Here is a 6,000-nt window from a genome sequence, read left to right as displayed (position 1 = left end):
AGAATGGCTTTTTTTAAGTAGCCAGCAATTGCTTGTTTTTCATTGGCTTAGCAGGAGAGAGCGACAAAGATGTTTGATCAAGTGAACAGTGAGTGATGGAGAAAAACAACAAAGAAAATCATGGAGTATCAAGTTGATATCTCACGGTACATGCCCAAAAGGGTACTCTAAGCATGCAGCTCCCACAATCCTCCATTGCTCCATGGCTTCCTTTTATCACCTCGCCACTACTACTGCCTTAATCAAGGCTTAAGACGACTGTAGCTCGATCATATACTATCATATATATGTAGGTATGGATGTAACACAAAACAAGAATGTAATGTACATGCATAATTTTTTCGCCAACATGGATTCCTGCAGCAGGTGGCAAGCATCACCAGATCACCATCCATTAGGCAGCATCCTCCTCCTATCTTCTCAGGCCCTCGACAATGTAAGTAGCATAAAGATCCCTACAAAGGAAAACGACCCAACATCAGCTCAATTGCATTTGCATATGACTCAAACAATTCGTTCCTAATTGCTCATGTGGTGAATAACACATATGTTGGTAGTGGAGGAGGAAGGAGAGAACTGACATGGAGTGCTGGATGGCCTCGTAGGCGACCTCTGACGGCAGGAAGTCGTTGACGGCCACCTCCTTGTTCTCGTTCTTCTTGTCTGAATCCCCCAATCAATCAATCAAAGAAACACATTCAGAAACAAAAGAAAACACATTCTCTTGTGACGAATTAACCTGATCTGATCAGGAGTATGAATGACTTACAGTCTTCGAAGAATCGCCTGATTTTGGCGAGCCGGTGGGGAGGCAACTCCTTGATGTCGTTGAAGTGGCGGTACTCGGGGTCGTCGGCGCAGACGGCGATGATCTTGTCGTCGGCCTCGCCCTGGTCGATCATGGGCATGAGTCCGATGGCCTTGGCGCGGAGGAAGCACCCCGGGACGACGGGCTCCTGCATGATGACGAGGACGTCGATGGGGTCGGAGTCGTCGCAGAGGGTGCGCGGGATGAAGCCGTAGTTGTGCAAGTAGACGACGGAGGAGTAGAGCATGCGGTCCACCTTGATGAGCCCCGTCTTCTTGTCCAGCTCTTACTTGACCTTGCTCCCCTTGGGGATCTCGATCACGCAGTTGAAGATTGTGGGCGCGTCGGGGCCGATCTCCAGGTCGTGCCACGGGTGGGCGGCGACGGAGCGGCGGGTGATGGAGGAGAGGATCCGCTCGTTCAGCGCCGACGTCTTGGTCTTGGGGGCTGTTGCGGCTGTGCCGTTGCCGTTGGTGGATGGGTCCTTGGTGATGGCGGCGGCAGGGGGCGCGACTTCTTGGGAGGGGGCCATGGATGGGATGGCTGTTGCGGCAAAGCGAAGTGTGCCTAGCGGGCGGTGGAGAAGATAGGAGACGCTGCCACCACTGCCTGCGGGCTGCCGGTGCAGGGCCGAAGAAGAAGATGATGATGATGAGACGGTGTGGTAGTGGAGAAGAGAGGAGACGCTGCCTCCACTGCCTGCGGGCTGCCGGTGCAGGGCCGAAGAAGAAGAAGATGATCATGATGAGACGGTGTGGTGATGGAGAAGAGAGGAGACGCTGCCTCCACTGCCTGCGGGCTGCCGGTGCAGGGCCGAAGAAGAAGATGATGATGATGATGAGACGGTGTGGTGGTGGAGAAGAGAGGAGACGCTGCCTCCACTGCCTGCGGGCTGCCGGTGCAGGGCCGAAGAAGAAGATGATGATGATGAGACGGTGTGGTGGTGGAGAAGAGAGGAGACGCTGCCTCCACTGCCTGCGGGCTGCCGGTGCAGGGCCGAATAAGAAGATGATGATGATGATGAGACGGTGTGGTGGTGGAGAAGAGAGGAGACGCTGCCTCCACTGCCTGCGGGCTGCCGGTGCAGGGCCGAAGAAGAAGATGGTGATGATGAGACGGTGTGGTGATGGAGAAGAGAGGAGACGCTGCCTCCACTGCCTGCGGGCTGCCGGTGCAGGGCCGAAGAAGAAGATGGTGATGATGAGACGGTGTGGTGGTGGAGAAGAGAGGAGACGCTGCCTCCACTGCCTGCGGGCTGCCGGTGCAGGGTCGAAGAAGAAGATGATGATGATGAGACAGTGTGGTGGTGGAGAAGAGAGGAGACGCTGCCTCCACTGCCTGCGGGCTGCCGGTGCAGGGCCGAAGAAGAAGATGGTGATGATGAGACGGTGTGGTGGTGGAGAAGAGAGGAGACGCTGCCTCCACTGCCTGCGGGCTGCCGGTGCAGGGCCGAAGAAGAAGATGGTGATGATGAGACGGTGTGGTGGTGGAGAAGAGAGGAGACGCTGCCTCCACTGCCTGCGGGCTGCCGGTGCAGGGTCGAAGAAGAAGATGATGATGATGAGACGGTGTGGTGGTGCAGAAGAGAGGAGACGCTGCCTCCACTGCCTGCGGGCTGCCGGTGCAGGGCCGAAGAAGATGATGATGATGAGACGGTGTGGTGGTGGAGAAGAGAGGAGACGCTGCCTCCACTGCCTGCGGGCTGCCGGTGCAGGGACGAAGAAGAAGATGATGATGATGAGACGGTGTAGTGGTGGAGAAGAGAGGAGACGCTGCCTCCACTGCCTGCGGGCTGCCGGTGCAGGACCGAAGAAGAGGATGATGATGATGAGACGGTGTGGTGGTGGAGAAGAGAGGAGACGCTGCCTCCACTGCCTGCGGGCTGCCGATGCAGGGCCGAAGAAGAAGATGATGATGATGATGAGACGGTGTGGTGGTGGAGAAGAGAGGAGACGCTGCCTCCACTGCCTGCGGGCTGCCGGTGCAGGGCCGAAGAAGAAGATGGTGATAATGAGACGGTGTAGTGGTGGAGAAGAGAGGAGACGCTGCCTCCACTGCCTGCGGGCTGCCGGTGCAGGACCGAAGAAGAAGATGGTGATGATGAGACGGTGTGGTGGTGGAGAAGAGAGGAGACGCTGCCTCCACTGCCTGCGGGCTGCCGGTGCAGGGTCGAAGAAGAAGAAGATGATGATGAGACGGTGTGGTGGTGGAGAAGAGAGGAGACGTTGCCTCCACTGCCTGCGGGCTGCCGGTGCAGGGCCGAAGAAGATGATGATGATGAGACGGTGTGGTGGTGGAGAAGAGAGGAGACGCTGCCTCCACTGCCTGCGGGCTGCCGGTGCAGGGCCGAAGAAGAAGATGATGATGATGATGAGACGGTGTGGTGGTGGAGAAGAGAGGAGACGCTGCCTCCACTGCCTGCGGGCTGCCGGTGCAGGGCCGAAGAAGAAGATGATGATGATGAGACGGTGTAGTGGTGGAGAAGAGAGGAGACGCTGCCTCCACTGCCTGCGGGCTGCCGGTGCAGGACCGAAGAAGAGGATGATGATGATGAGACGGTGTGGTGGTGGAGAAGAGAGGAGACGCTGCCTCCACTGCCTGCGGGCTGCCGATGCAGGGCCGAAGAAGAAGATGATGATGATGATGATGAGACGGTGTGGTGGTGGAGAAGAGAGGAGACGCTGCCTCCACTGCCTGCGGACTGCCGGTGCAGGGCCGAAGAAGAAGATGATGATGATGAGACGGTGTGGTGGTGGAGAAGAGAGGAGACGCTGCCTCCACTGCCTGCGGGCTGCCGGTGCAGGGCCGAAGAAGAAGATGATGATGATGATGAGACGGTGTGGTGGTGGAGAAGAGAGGAGACGCTGCCTCCACTGCCTGCGGGCTGCCGGTGCAGGGCCGAAGAAGAAGATGATGATGATGAGACGGTGTAGTGGTGGAGAAGAGAGGAGACGCTGCCTCCACTGCCTGCGGGCTGCCGGTGCAGGGCCGAAGAAGAAGATGGTGATGATGAGACGGTGTGGTGGTGGAGAAGAGAGGAGACGCTGCCTCCACTGCCTGCGGGCTGCCGGTGCAGGACCGAAGAAGAGGATGATGATGATGAGACGGTGTGGTGGTGGAGAAGAGAGGAGACGCTGCCTTCACTGCCTGCGGGCTGCCGGTGCAGGGCCGAAGAAGAAGATGATGATGATGATGAGACGGTGTGGTGGTGGAGAAGAGAGGAGACGCTGCCTCCACTGCCTGCGGGCTGCCGGTGCAGGGCCGAAGAAGATGATGATAATGATGAGACGGTGTAGTGGTGGAGAAGAGAGGAGACGCTGCTCCACTGCCTGCGGGCTGCCGGTGCAGGACCGAAGAAGAAGATGATGATGATGAGACGGTGTGATGCTGACTTGGCCTTTGCTGCGTGATATGATGCCGGGCCGGCGTGGATTACTACTACTCAATCTGACCATGACGTGCCTCCACGTGGGGTGAGGCAGCCGCATGTTACCGTGATGTCGAGGCCACGTCAACGCCGACACACGCCCCTACCTTGGAGAGGAGAGGAGAGGCGAGGAGACTCGATCAAGAAAAGTGACTTCGTGTGCACCTGCGTTCGCAGTACGTATGTTGACGTGGTTTTCTGTATGTATTGCTCACATTTGTTTTACTGTGGTTCGTACGCCACTCATCCTCCCACTTCACAAAGCCGTCAAACACTCTTTTTTTGCGGTTGTGGCAACCTTTTTTTACCTATGTCTCTCCCTCCCCATCCTATCTACTATACTAGTTGCTTCTGCAAACTTGTTTTCTGTTGAGCACTGTAATACAGAATTGCTGGCTCAACGGACGACACCGACACGCTCCAGCTCCAATATTATTCTACCGGTGGCATCGATCCCCATTCGGATCTTCCTCCTGCATGCATGCTGCCTTCTGTCTTTCTTTCTTTTCCCTGCCTGTTTGTTTGTTCCTTCCTTAGGCAAGAATGGAATACAATAGAATAGTAGATGCTTAGCTTAGCATCCACAGCTAGCTCACTCCCACCTCACTTATACGTATATAATTATGTGCAGACGTACCAATCAAATCGGATGATATATTCGTATATGCCGCTCAAGTAAATTATTAAAACATATAGTATATGATTCAATGAAATCCCTTTTCGTTGTGGGTAGATTCGTACTGTGCTCCTACATAGCTGTATTCTGTTGTTAAGAGAGCTGTGTCTGCGAGTGTCGACACAACATACGAGCGCCCGGGGTATATATCCAGCAAAATATCTCGCCTCCAGCTCGAACCTACGTACTGGTACTACATGATCTTTTTAATTATCAATTAAACCGAATCCTAAGCAATTGATGTACTACATGAAGTGACAGGCAACCTGCCGCTTCCAAGTTTGTTAAGCCAAAAGTTGTTAGTATGTTATAGGGATGGACATCTCCATAAATCGAGCACTTTAGGCACACTTTAATTATCAATACTAGTAAAACCTTTCATTTGGCTTGCTTTTGCCCAGCCGGTAAACATGCGCCACATACACAAGCCACCCGCGCTAGTGGAGACTGTTTCTGCATGTTCACGCCATTCAACCGTTAGCTAGCTAGAGTCCCATGATTCTCATCTCATGAACTGCAGGAACACTCTGCCCTCGCTATGAGGTTCTTCAATAATAATAATAATAATAATAATAATAATAATAATAATAATAATAATAAAGAGTTTCATCTCATGTCAAACTGCTGCCCTAGGGACCAATAATTCTGCTTAAGAGTAATGCACTGATGCTCCTAATCCATGGCAGAGTCTGTTGCATGTCGTTCGGTGGCCTTCCTTAATCTCAACTGAATGATGCATGCAATGATAAAACATACGTTGAACCAATGTTTGTTTTCCACCCGACCCGGTCAACTCGCGAGAAATAAGATAAATCAAAACCACCTGTATTCGATTCGAAAAGCAGTACACCCACCACTCCATACGATCCAGTAGTATGAGGAATCATAAGATCAGCATATGTAAGGACCAAAACAGGCTCCCGTGATCTTCTTATATAGTACGTACTTGTTTTCTTCACGTCGTTATGGGACAATAATATACAGGTTTTATTCTACCTGCTCAAATGTCTATAACGGAGAAAAAAAACAGAAAATAACTTGATGGCGTCGAACGGGACACCTTCAGTGTGTTAGACTGACGTGATAACC

The 6,000-nt window shown here is 53.3% G+C and overlaps 1 pseudogene; it reads right to left on the bottom strand.

Moving 5' to 3' along the window:
* Positions 1-344: 344 nt before the first annotated feature.
* On the bottom strand, positions 345-1,340 carry LOC123063731 (soluble inorganic pyrophosphatase 4-like; annotated as a pseudogene).
* Positions 1,341-6,000: the final 4,660 nt, after the last annotated feature.

This window comes from Triticum aestivum, chromosome 3A (assembly GCF_018294505.1).
Source record: "Triticum aestivum cultivar Chinese Spring chromosome 3A, IWGSC CS RefSeq v2.1, whole genome shotgun sequence".
Classification (NCBI taxonomy): Eukaryota; Viridiplantae; Streptophyta; class Magnoliopsida; order Poales; family Poaceae; genus Triticum; species Triticum aestivum.
Note: the sequence above shows the minus strand (reverse complement) of the source record. Positions and strands in the feature narration are given on the sequence as shown.